General features: G+C 51.0%; 1 pseudogene; it reads left to right on the top strand.

The window, feature by feature from the left end:
• LOC134943813 (NXPE family member 2-like) overlaps positions 1 to 12135 on the top strand; it is a 58578-nt pseudogene that overhangs the window by 31848 nt on the left and 14595 nt on the right.

Below are 12135 nucleotides of genomic sequence, written 5' to 3'. Positions count from 1 at the left end.
ATTTACTTTTTCTGTGTGTTTTATCAATATACTGATGTAATGTCACTGTTGTACCCTTTTTGTATATTTCAAACATTAAACCTTTTATATTAATTGCACAATCTAATCTTTTTTAAGGTCAAATGTTGCTGTGGAAATCCCTCAAAACTTTACACCTATCACAGTTACTAGACGTAGAAGTAAGTGTTACCCTTTATTTGCATCTTGCTCCCTTTTGCTATTATTGTACATTACCGAAACATGAAATAAATAACGTCGTTTTTGGCCATAGTGGGTTATGAATATACTGGTGATTCTCAGCCTATCAGGAGTTGTTCCCCACCGGATTACAAGAACACAAGATCCCTTTCTGTTGAAAATTACCTATGGTCCTGTCCTGTCCTTAGTAAGTTCTGGCTGGAAGTCTTTGGACTATTAAACAAAGTTCTGGACCTGTCACTATCTCCTACCCCCTCCTTAGCTTTATTAAATGTAGTCCCAGATAATAATATTCCATCTCATAAACCTTATGTTCTTGGACATACAGTATTCTTATAGCGGCACGGGCAGCTCTAGCCCAGATCTGGAAACAACCTGCCCCGCCCCCCTTATTAAAGGTAATAAAAAAAGTTAATTTCCACTTCCTAATGGAAACTGAATGAAACCATAATGAAACCTTACTCATACTCAACTACCTCCCCTTTGGGTCGCTGGTCCTCCTGGAACGAATACACTACAGAAGGAGAAGTCTCCCAGTATTTTCCTAAATCTTCACACTCTGACCCCCTCCAATTTAGCCTTAACGAGAGAGACTCAGATTCCTCAAATGATTCATCAATTTTTGTCGAGTAATTGTGTTGAACTGTTATTGTATTTATACTATTTCTGTTATTCATACATCTAATGATTTGAATAAGAGAGCTTTTCGTTTTATTGCCGTTTATGCTTTTACTTTATGTGTTTGTAAACATGTACGACGTGTGTTTTGTTTTCATGTATGTTTTTGGAATCTCAATTCATCCCCTTTTCCCTTTTGGACACCCCCCCCCCCCCCCCCATTTCTTTCTGTACCCCCCATAAAAAAATTATTTTCAATCAAAATTATTGATGTTAAAAAAAGAAAATTACCTTTGGGACCAGGTTCCGAAAACCTATGCTTTTGAAGCTTGTTACATAGGAGTCAAAGGGGGTCATTCCGACCCGTTCGCACGTTGCTGTTTTTCGCAGCAGTATGAACGGGTCAGTTATATGCATGCGCGGCGGCTGCAATGCACGGGCGCGTCGTTGCCAAGCGACGGCCGTCGCTGGGCAACAACAAGAAGAACGAATAAAGCGATCGCTACCGCGATCGCAAGAAGATTGACAGGAGGATGGCGTCAACTTACCGTTTTCTGGGAGTGGTGAGTCCAACGCAGGCGTGTCCAGGCGTTTGCAGGGCGGGTGTCTGACGTCAGTTCCGGGACCGGACAGGGTGAAGACATCGCAGCGGGTGAGTAAGTTGAAAGCTACTCAGAAACTGCACAAAATGTTTTTGCATAGCACGGCTGCACAAGCATTCGCAGCCTTGCTATGCAAAAAACCCCTCCCCCATAGGTGGCGTCTAGTTGATCGCACAGACAGCAAAAAGTGCAGACCCCACTGAGAATAATGGTGGCTGCAACCTGAAGCTCTTTTGCAGGAGATTTCTGATTGGGCTGTTACTACATAGCCCCAGGGCCATTGAAACAGCTGCAGGGCCCGGATACTAAAGCGGATGTGACCAAATTTAGGAGGCGTGGTTACACAAGGAGTAAATTTGTCTCCCTCAGCAGCTGGCCCAGTCCTCTGCTGGGCCTCTCCAACAGGTAAGGGCTCGGGTCGTTAGTGCCCCTCTCAGTGCCTCTGCATAGATTTAAGTAAAAAAATAGCTTGAAACATATGGCCCATAATTATATATTATATCACAAATGCACAAATTTATCAGGATCATCGCAATATTCCCTCAAACCCATGAATTTATTATATACTGCAGTCAGAAACGAGTAAACTATCAGTCTTTTTGATGTGTAATTGTTTGATTAGTGTGATTTCCACGTATAAAAATCGGGATGGCGGTTTGAAATAATGTGGGTTTATGTGTGGTTTGACCTTTCCTAAATATATAAAAACACCCATCTAGTTTGGCAAATTCACCCTTTAGTAGACACGTTGTGCCGCAATTGTGGTACTGCATTGTGTACATGCAAAATTGAGGTTTCCTCTAAATCAGAAGTTCTCAAATGCGGTCCTCAAGGCACCCCAACGGTCCAGGTTTTAGGTATAATCATGACTCAGCACAGATAGTTAATTCAAACTGACTGAGGTACTAATTAAGTCACCTATGGCCAAGCATGAATAAACTTAAAACTTGGACCATTAAGGATGTCTTGAGGACCACATTTGAGGACCTCTGCTTTAAATCAAGCCCATGGTGTGGAATAGAAAAATAAAAGAACACAATGCTGCAACTTCGGTCTTTAGTGAAACACGCATTGATGCAAAATCTGATTTGCACAAAACTCTACTTGAAATTCACCCATTTCTAACTTATTATGCTGCATATGGTAGAAGACAGTACCCATGTGATAGCCTTTGTTTCCTGTTCACATAGTAGCTCTAAATACGTCTCACTTAAATGCATATATTTTACTTATGTTCTATGTAAAATAATATTATTTCTATTTTCTTTTTTAGACTTAACATTAAGCCCAAAGCCACAATGTCAGACAGGAATGGGCTCTCCCTTCCCAAGTGGATACTTTTTCAACAATATCTGGAATCCAGTTTACTGCAACATGAAGGTCTATAGAACCGGGGAGGACTTCACTAAATGTCTGCAGGGGAAGAAACTCTTTCTCATCGGTGACTCCACGTTGCGCCAGTTTATCATGCACTTCACTGAGGACATCAAAAGTAAGTTTTATGTCACTCACCCTGTGGTAAAATAAACATAAATTCAAAATAATATAAATAAACTCTATACAATTGCACTATACTGTAGTTCTGTAGTGGAGCACTCCTAGCCAAAAAATCACTGCATCCAGTATCAGGGCATTCAGATAAGTCAGTTCCTTGTGGTCTCTTTACAGTGATGTCATCAAAAGTTCCATGAATCAATTGTGGTGGGACTTCCTGGTTTGGTGAGATCAGTGAATTGCTGCATCCAGCAGCCGGATACAGTGATCTCTGATTATACTGTAGTCTCCAAAATAAACTTGGGACCTTGATAGAGGAATCTTAGGATCTTTGATAAGGGTTCTCATTTCTACAGTATGTATCTATACAAAAGCTATTGTTTAAAGAACAGATGATGTCCACCTTTAGCTCTGCCATTGGCATGTGTATCGCAAACCCCTTAGGTAGCCCTAATTACTACCTGCATCTTGGCTGGCGTTCAGGGAAGGTGGTCTCCTTTTTGAATCCAAGATGGATGATATGAAACTTCTGTATCCAACTAGAGCAGTTTTACATTGGACATCTTGGATTCAAAAGGCATCTGAGATGTGGGGAAGAGGAAACAGCATTGCTTGCTACTCAGGTGAGTAATCTACTTCTCAGATGGAGGGTGGTTTTGTCCCAGGGGGTTGTCTATGTCTTGGGGAGGTGAGAGTGGTGGGTAGTCTGCAGTAGATCATGGAAGGGATCAGTCTATGTCCTGGGGAGAAGATGGCAATTAGTCTATGTACTATGGAGTGTAGGATGGGTAGTTTATGTCTTGGGTGGGTGTCCCTGAGGAGGTATGACAGGTTAGTCTATGTCCTGAGGGTAGAGGGGCGATTATGGGGAGCAGACTAGGAGCCTAATTTAGATCCGATCGCTGGTACAACAGTGATCGCAACCTGAAGCCCTTTCTGGAGTGCACACCCATGAAGACCCAGTGAGATACGTGTCTGGACCGTTGGAGGGCGGGCCGCGGTGGCTGCGTGACGTCACACGGAGCCGCTGTGACCCAGAACATGGCTGGTAGCTGCCTGCCAGTGCAGCAGGGAGCTACTTGGCGGGTGCAAAAGCATCGCCACCTTGCGATGCTTTCGCACCTGTGCAGGGGGTGTGGGGGGGTGGTATGGCCTGACATGTGAGGTGGACTAGCCCTGTGCTGGGCATCCCCCCGCATGTCAGAGAAACTGGTCATAGATGTGCTAAATTTAGCACATCTACGATCAAGTCTGAATCACCCCCTATGTCACTGTTCAACACACTTATGTTTAAATTCATACTGACTAATGCAACACTCAAAGGGAGAACATGTTTTGTAAATGTTTATAATTGTCATCAGGAAAGATGGTCCCATATAATGGTTGGAGATGTGCAAGCAGACTTAAAGTTGCCATATACAAAACGACTATTATTTAAATTAGCCAACTGGTAGCTGAGAAAAGATGAGGAAGGAGCACAGAAGGATGAAAGTGAAGTCATTTTAGCACAATAGCCCTTGTTGATATACCACAATGCAACTGTAAAAATGTTAAAGTTCAGAATAAGGCGCTCATAACTTTATTGTGATTACATAAACCTTTTTCTTAAGCTAGCTTATCACTAAAATAAACCACACCACACACTGAAATAAAGACACGGACACGGTAGCTGGAGTTAAAGGTCAGACGATGTTTATTGATCGCTGACCAACTCTTTAAACTATAATTGTGATCGAATTAGAATTAATTTAGAATATAGATTTAAATTTAGCTTGGAGGATGGCAACAGAAAGTCGCTACCAGACACCAGCACCAGTCACCTAGATGAAAACCACCAAACCAAGGAGGGGAGTACCCAGACCCCGCCTCCTTCCCGCATAACCCGCATTGTGCTGGCCTCACCCCTCTTTTCTCTGGCAAACGTTCGGTTCCCGCAGGGGAACGTCTAAATGTCCAACCGCAAGAGAAGGACACACCTGCCATCCTTCTAAAGAGGGAGCCCCACAATGACCACTTATGCCTGTGTGACAGCTGGTTGGTAGCGACTTCCCGCCACCAAGGTTTACAAACCGCCACCGCCATCCGCAACCAGCAACAATAACCAACTAAGAACAAACTAAATAGCCCTACCGAAAAGGACCAAAAATATCCTCCAGGAAAATCTGCACTCCTTCCGGAGAAAGATGAACCCCATCCTCCTTGTAGAACTGCCCATTACGCAGCACAAGTAAAGAATGCCTGATCGCTACTCCACCTATGGCCCTGACAAAGAGAGACACTGCCGAATTCACCTTCTTGCGGGCCTTCTCCAGCGCCGCGAAACGCACCGCACCACGCCAATGAAAACGCAGCACTATCTCCGACCAAACAATGCACACTCCTGGCCAGTGACAACGGATCGCCACCAAATCCGCCTTAACGGACAGAATCAAATCTATGCCCTTAACTCGACCTAGATCATTACCACCTAAATGAAGGACAATACAACTAGGGCGACCCCAGCGGCGCTCCCGAGAAAAAAGGAGCCGCAACAAGTCACCCCACAACATACCTCTGACACCTAACCATCGCAATTGCCTAGACCCAAAAACATCAGCTGCCCTAAGTGCCATGGGATGCTTTGCCACCCAAAAAATATAGGAATGGCCAACCAGCCACACATGTTCCCCAAAATTGACGATAGCTGAAAAAGAAAACATCCTAACATCAGAATTGTGATCATAATACATACATAATGCATAACGTAACAAAAACCCAAGTGAAGGAGAAAAATCAAAAAACCTCCCGTGGACCTTGATAGAACAGCCAATTGAAATTAGGCCCCCTCGGAGGAAAAATTTTAAAAATTCACTTCACACCCTCGATTCCTGAACGGTAAGTGTTCAAAAACCGACGAGTAAACACGTTTTTGGGTTAGCGCAACAGGCGCACCTATAACTTATCCAAACGGACATAAGACCTATAGGAGGCCGACTTCCAAACGGCCCAGCTCCCGAATAGCCGCAGGGGATGAACCTGTAGCCGCTGCATGGGTAGCCGCCCCAATCCGAAAGGAATGGGTACCGAAGTCCGCCCCCTGCAAGCCCAATGCCGCCAAACATTTTTTAAACACAGCAGCAAATTGAAACTTTGTCAGCGGGTCAACCTGTGCGTGCACCAGCAACTGGTCGCCCCCCGGAGGCCTCAACCGTATATACTCCTGCGTCAACCGCAGCGGGCAAACACCCGTTTCCTCCTGAGCCTCCAAGGATACCCAGCGACCCCGACCTGTTTGATCTGTCTTGGACCGCACAATCCTACAGAGCAACAGGCCATCCTGCAAGCGCACATTTTCGTAAAGCAAACCCGACTCCCGAGACGCCTTGCTGCATGCCACCAACTCGCTCACTCTGAGAGCCCCAAAAAAGGCCAGGGCATACGCACAACTAAACAACGCCACCTCGAATTCCGAGGTCGCAATTTGAGGCATCACACGCAGTAACTCTGCTAGAAGCTGCAACGTCATGGGTCTACGTGAGTCCGCGGGCGCCGGGCGCAACCTAGCCCAACCTTTCAGCGCTCTGGAAAGGACAAAAGACCCCGTGGGGTCCGTCATCCCGTAGAGCCGCGAGTGAAAAGAAATGCCCGCAAGGGCAGATGCCATGGCCGCTTTTGACCTACCGTTTTGGTAATGTTCCCAAACAAAGGTCATCAGGGCGTCGGCCGAGGACTCACCTGCTACCCTGTACCTACGCTGAAAAACCGACCAATCACGCCAGGCTGCATCATACGCTCTGAGAGTGGAGGGAGCCAGAGCACACCTGGCCAGAGCAGCTAACCCGATTCGACAATCTGCCAGACAGAAGGCGGGCACTGTAAACCCTCCGCCGCCGCTCCCGGAACCAACGTCCTGAATTTGTCAAATTGGAACCGAGACAATGCATCCGCAATTCCGTTGTCAATTCCGGGAACGTGACGGGCCCCGAACTTAATATTGCGCCGCAAGCAAACTAACACTAGATGCCGTAGCAGCCTCAGAGCCTGCGGAGAGGAGGAACGCTGATTATTAATCGCATGTACCACCCCCAAGTTGTCGCAACGAAACGAGATGTCCCTATTCGCGAACTGTCAGGCCCATAATTCAAGCGCCACTATGATCGGGAACAATTCCAGCAAAAGGAGGTTCTTGGTAAACCCACGCGTTACCCAAGAGGCCGGCCAAGCGGCAGCGCACCATGCCCCAGCAAAAAACGCGCCAAAACCTTGACTGCCCGAGGCATCCGTGAACAATTGTAGCTGCTTACTGGAACAACAAGGCGCCGGCCACAAAACCTCCCTGTTGAAGGACACCAGGAAAGAAACCCAAATCCGCAAATCATCCCTGATCTCGCGGGAAAGGTACACGGTGTGATTCTGCCGGACCGTCCCCGCCGTGGCCCGTTCAAGTTTGCGACAGAAAATCCTACCCATGGGGATAATCCGGCACGCAAAGTTGAAAGAACCCAGCAAAGACTGCACCTGCTTAAGCCGAACCCTGCGTTTGCCTAAACAGTCAGTAATTAAACCCAAAAGCTTACGCACTTTATCCTCGGGTAGGCGACAGCAACCCCCCACCGTGTCTATTTCAATACCTAGATAGCTAAGACAAGTGCAAGGGCCCTCACACTTGTCCTGCGCGACAGGCACCCCTAAACTGTCGAATAATGATCTAGCCACCGACAGAATATCCCCACAGATCGAACTGTCCCCCGGACCCACAAAGAGAAAGTCGTCCAGGTAGTGAGCCACCCCGCGTTGGCCGGAGGCGGCCTGGACGCACCAGTGCAAAAATGTGCTAAAACTCTCAAAGTAGGCGCAGGAGACCGAACAACCCATGGGGAGACACCGATCCACGTAAAAATCGCCCCCTAGTTTGAAACCCAGAAACCGCAGGGAATCCGGGTGCAGCGGGAGTAGCCGAAAGGCCGACTCCACGTCCAATTTTGCCAACAGACCCCCCGGACCACAATCTCGCACCAGGCGCAGAGCGTCATCAAAAGACTGATAACGTACCCTGCACTCTGCCTCCGGAATAGCGTCGTTGACCGAAAAACCCGGAGGGTGCGACAAGTGCTGTATCAGGCGAAACTTGCCCGTGGCCTTCTTGGGCACCACCCCCACTGGGGAAATGCACAAGGAGGGCAGCGGGGGAAAGGCGTAGGGCCCAGCCATGCGTCCCAGGCCGATCTCCCCGTCCACTTTCCGCCGGACCTCCTGCGGGAATTCGCGAGCCGATCTCAAATTCTGGCGCGCCACTACGTGCACCGAATCCGAAATGGGCACACGAAAACCGTGCCGAAAACCCTCCAAGAGGAATGACGCTGCCGACTTGTCGGGGTATAATCTCAGTCAGCGCCGCAACTCGGGAACTCGAATCGGTGAGAAGGCCTTACTTGCCAACACCCCCGGCCTCGGCAGGAGCGGAGGGCTTACCGCTCGCCGCTGAGGTGCAATCCTTGGCCGGGTGACTGGCACCGCCCAACTTACACGAGTGGCGAAAACGACAATTCGCTCCCTTGACGCATTTGCCCTCGTTGTAGGCAAAACACTTCCCTTTCCCTATCAAGCGGGAACCCGAAGTCCCGGCCGCCCCGGGCTTCTTGACCGTGACGTCCGGGGTGGGCTTAACCTGCTGCGTGACCTCCAACCACACCTCGACATCCTTAAAACCCGCGGGCAGGGTGTGGTTGCCATCCTGATTACGACGGAATTTCTCATCGTAATCCCGCCAAGCGGAACCCTTGGATTTTAAGTACATGTCGTGTACTAAAAACAAATACTTAACTAAGTTGGAATACTCCGCGGGTCGCGATTCTGTGTAGCAAGCAGTAAAAACAAAAAAACCACGCAACCACTGGTGAAAATTGCGGAACGCATTTTCCCCAATGCCACCCGGCTTCTTGGCTGCGTCAAAACCCTGTCGCATTTCATCCGTAAGGGTGAAGATGTCAACGTACTTCCCCTTCCGGATTTTTTCTCGCATTCGCTTACGAACCCCCCGCGTAACTGCCGCGTTGGCGCAATGCACCATCTCCGCATAACGGGGGGGGTCAAGTGGAACAGCCGACGCTGGTGTTGCCACTTTCTGCGCTTCCTTCGCCATGCGCCGCGCGATAAGTCTATCTAATTTACGCGGGCGCCGCGGAGAACCTGACGAAACACTGCTAGATGATGAGGAACTACTGGTTGAACTGTGTAAAGGAAGGGCTTGCTCACCTGTGTTAGAAGGACCCGGAACAGCGTCGTCCGTTGCACCCGACTCCGTTGGTGGCCGCACTTCCCCCGTCGATGTCGCGGCCGCGGCCATCTGCGACCGTCGCCCCCTACGTGACGTAGCCCCGGAGCCAGCCAGCACCTGTGAGGGAGAAACAGAGGGGACAACAGGCGCGGGGGAAACCAGCGCATCATTAGCAATGGGGTGAACCTGCGGGGGAGGAGGCCCAGCCCAGTCGCTCCTCGGCGGAGGGCCGGCGGGAAGCTGCAGGGAAGGACCCCCAACTGAGGTGTACGCAACGGAGTGGGGGAAGGCAGCCCCGCCCCCCGCAGCGACCCCCATGGAGTAAGAAGGCCGCCATGCAGTATGCGGCGTGTAGCCGCTCGCCCCCGAAAGTCTGGATGAAACCGGGAGGAACCGTGGGGGTGCCGGGAGGGGTGGCCAAATTTGCGCCAGATTCTCTCCGGCGAGGAACGGCCCGGGCTGCGAGCCCGCAAAGGCAGGGAGGGGCACCGTGACCCGGGGGCCGCCGACCGACCATGTGGTCTGGACGCCGGCGCCCGAGCCGGCAAAGTACGGGTAAAATTGTGGAGCGGACGCCACCGTTATGCCCGTGGAGGGCGCTCCGGCAGCTGCAGGGAACGCCGGCGCAAGAGACCCCGGAAGGCCACCAGGGAAAAATTGGCCCCCAGCGAAGCCTTGCGGTGCGGCAAACGAGTGAGCAGGGCCGGGTGTATGGTAAGCCGCTGCTATGGACGACTGAGTCGCCACCAGCTGAAATGCCCCCGACGGGCCGGGGGGCAGCGCCTGAAGCCCGACGTACGAGGACGCCGCCACGGGTAGCCGAGCCACGGGCGACCAGGGGCCTAGCCAAAAAGCCCCCCGATGCGGAAATCCCATCCGGGAACCCCTGCCATGAAACCACCGGAGGGGCGGGCGCTGCGGCAGCCCCAGCCACGCCCCCCGCCCCGGGAACACCGAGCATCGATCCCATCCCCCCATTCCCAATTCTATACATGGGCGCTGCAGGCCCCTCCGCAGGGAGGGGTACATGCCCAATGGGAACAGTGCTGGGGACAGCGGGCACCTCACCCAGCAGTCCCCTATTCATATCCCCCCCAGTTGGACCCGCCCCCTCCCCGCCCTCCGCAGCCCCGTTGCGGCCGCCCGGCACCACGTGGGCGCCCGAGCCGCCGCTGAGAGCTGCTGGCGGGGAAGGCGGGGGAGACCCGGCGCTGACTAGCGCTCCGAGCGAGGGAGCTGAAGTTGGAGCCGAGGCTGCCGGGGGCGCCGGTGACCGCGGCCCCGCCGGGCAGCGCGTCCCGGCACCACGTGCAGAGCGGCCGCTGGCCGCTTGTCTCCCGCCGGCAGGGAAGCGGGCCGTCGCGGCCTGACCCTGCCGCATGCCCGGCCGTCGCGGCCCGACCCTGCCGCATGCCCGCCACCGTCGTAGGCAGCCTCCGGGGTGCAGCCTCCGGGGAGCGGGAGCGGGGGGTGCCCACAGCCTCCGCGAGGCGGCGGGGGGGAGGGGCAGAGCGGCGTGGACGAGGCATAACAGGAGGGGGGGAAGCAGCAATAACTATAAAGTGAACAACTGTGCAGTAATGAATGACCACAAAGGAGGGGGAAGGGGGTGCAGAATCAAACACAGCAATAGTCCAATATATCCAAAAAACACAAGTACAGATATACTTATCCTTCCTGGGCCATACAATGAATGGCAAGAGGAAGTCTGAGGAAAATGGCCCTGCCCTATATACTATCCTAAGACCAACCTATTAAGCTTGATGGACAACCTTCTAATCCAATAGGAAAAACCACAGGGAAAAACTGATCTGCCTAGCAACTGCTTAGTCATTAACCAACCAATCACAAAAAGTTGAGCTCTTATATTGCCTCAGGCTTATGCAGCCTTCAGCTTATCTAATTGAAAAAAATAAACAGAAAAACCTATGTGCAAATGCTCTTTAATACATTCAGGTGAGGTGATACTAAAATAATGTGAAAAGGGTGTGAAAACTAGGGATGAGCGGGTTCGGTTTTCAGAGAACTGAACTGTACCGAACTTCACCATTCAAGTCTCGGGTTTTCCCGCCTGACTCGGAAACCAGAACGAGGCAAAACGTCATCATCCTGCTGTCGGATTCTCGCGGGGTTTGGATTCCATATAAGGAGCCGCGCGACCCCGCCATTTTCACTCCGGCATTGGAGACTGTAGAGAGAGGACGTGTCTCCATTCTCTCAGTGTCCTCAGTGTCCTTGTCTTGTGCTGAATTTGTCCAGTTACAGTGCTTGTGTCCTCTGCTGCCATATGTCCAGTGCTGTCCAGTGGTGCTGTGTTGTGCTGCATCAGTTTAGTGGTGGTGTGTTGTGCTGCATCAGTCACAGTGGTGGTGTCCTCTGCTGCCATATGTCCAGTGCTGCTTTATAATAGAGATGAGCGGGTTCGGTTCCTCGGAAACCGAACCCCCCCGAACTTCACCCATTTTACACGGGTCCGAGGCATACTCGGATTCTCTCGTATGGCTCGGTTAACCCGAGCGCGCCCGAACGTCATCATCCCGCTGTCGGATTCTCCCGAGATTCGGATTCTATATAAGGAGCTGCGCGTCGCCGCCATTTTTCACTCGTGCATTGGAAATGATAGTGAGAGGACGTGGCTGGCATCCTCTCACTTTGTTTCAGGGGGCTGCATATCTTTATTCTGGGGACCAGCAGTATTATAGGAGGAGTACAGTGCAGAGTTTTGCTGACCAGTGACCACCAGTATTATACGTTGTCTGCCTGAAAAACGCTCCGTATCTGTGCTCAGTGTGCTGCATATATCTGTGCTCACACTGCTTTATTGTGGGGACTGGGGACCACCAGTATATTATATAGGAGGAGTACAGTGCAGAGTTTTGCTGACCAGTGACCACCAGTATACGTTGTCTGCCTGAAAAACGCTCCGTATCTGTGCTCAGTGTGCTGCATATATCTGTGCTTAGACTG

The sequence above is a fragment of the Pseudophryne corroboree genome, chromosome 7 (genome assembly GCF_028390025.1).
Source record: "Pseudophryne corroboree isolate aPseCor3 chromosome 7, aPseCor3.hap2, whole genome shotgun sequence".
Lineage (NCBI taxonomy): Eukaryota > Metazoa > Chordata > Amphibia > Anura > Myobatrachidae > Pseudophryne > Pseudophryne corroboree.
This window is presented reverse-complemented; position numbering and strand designations above follow the sequence as displayed.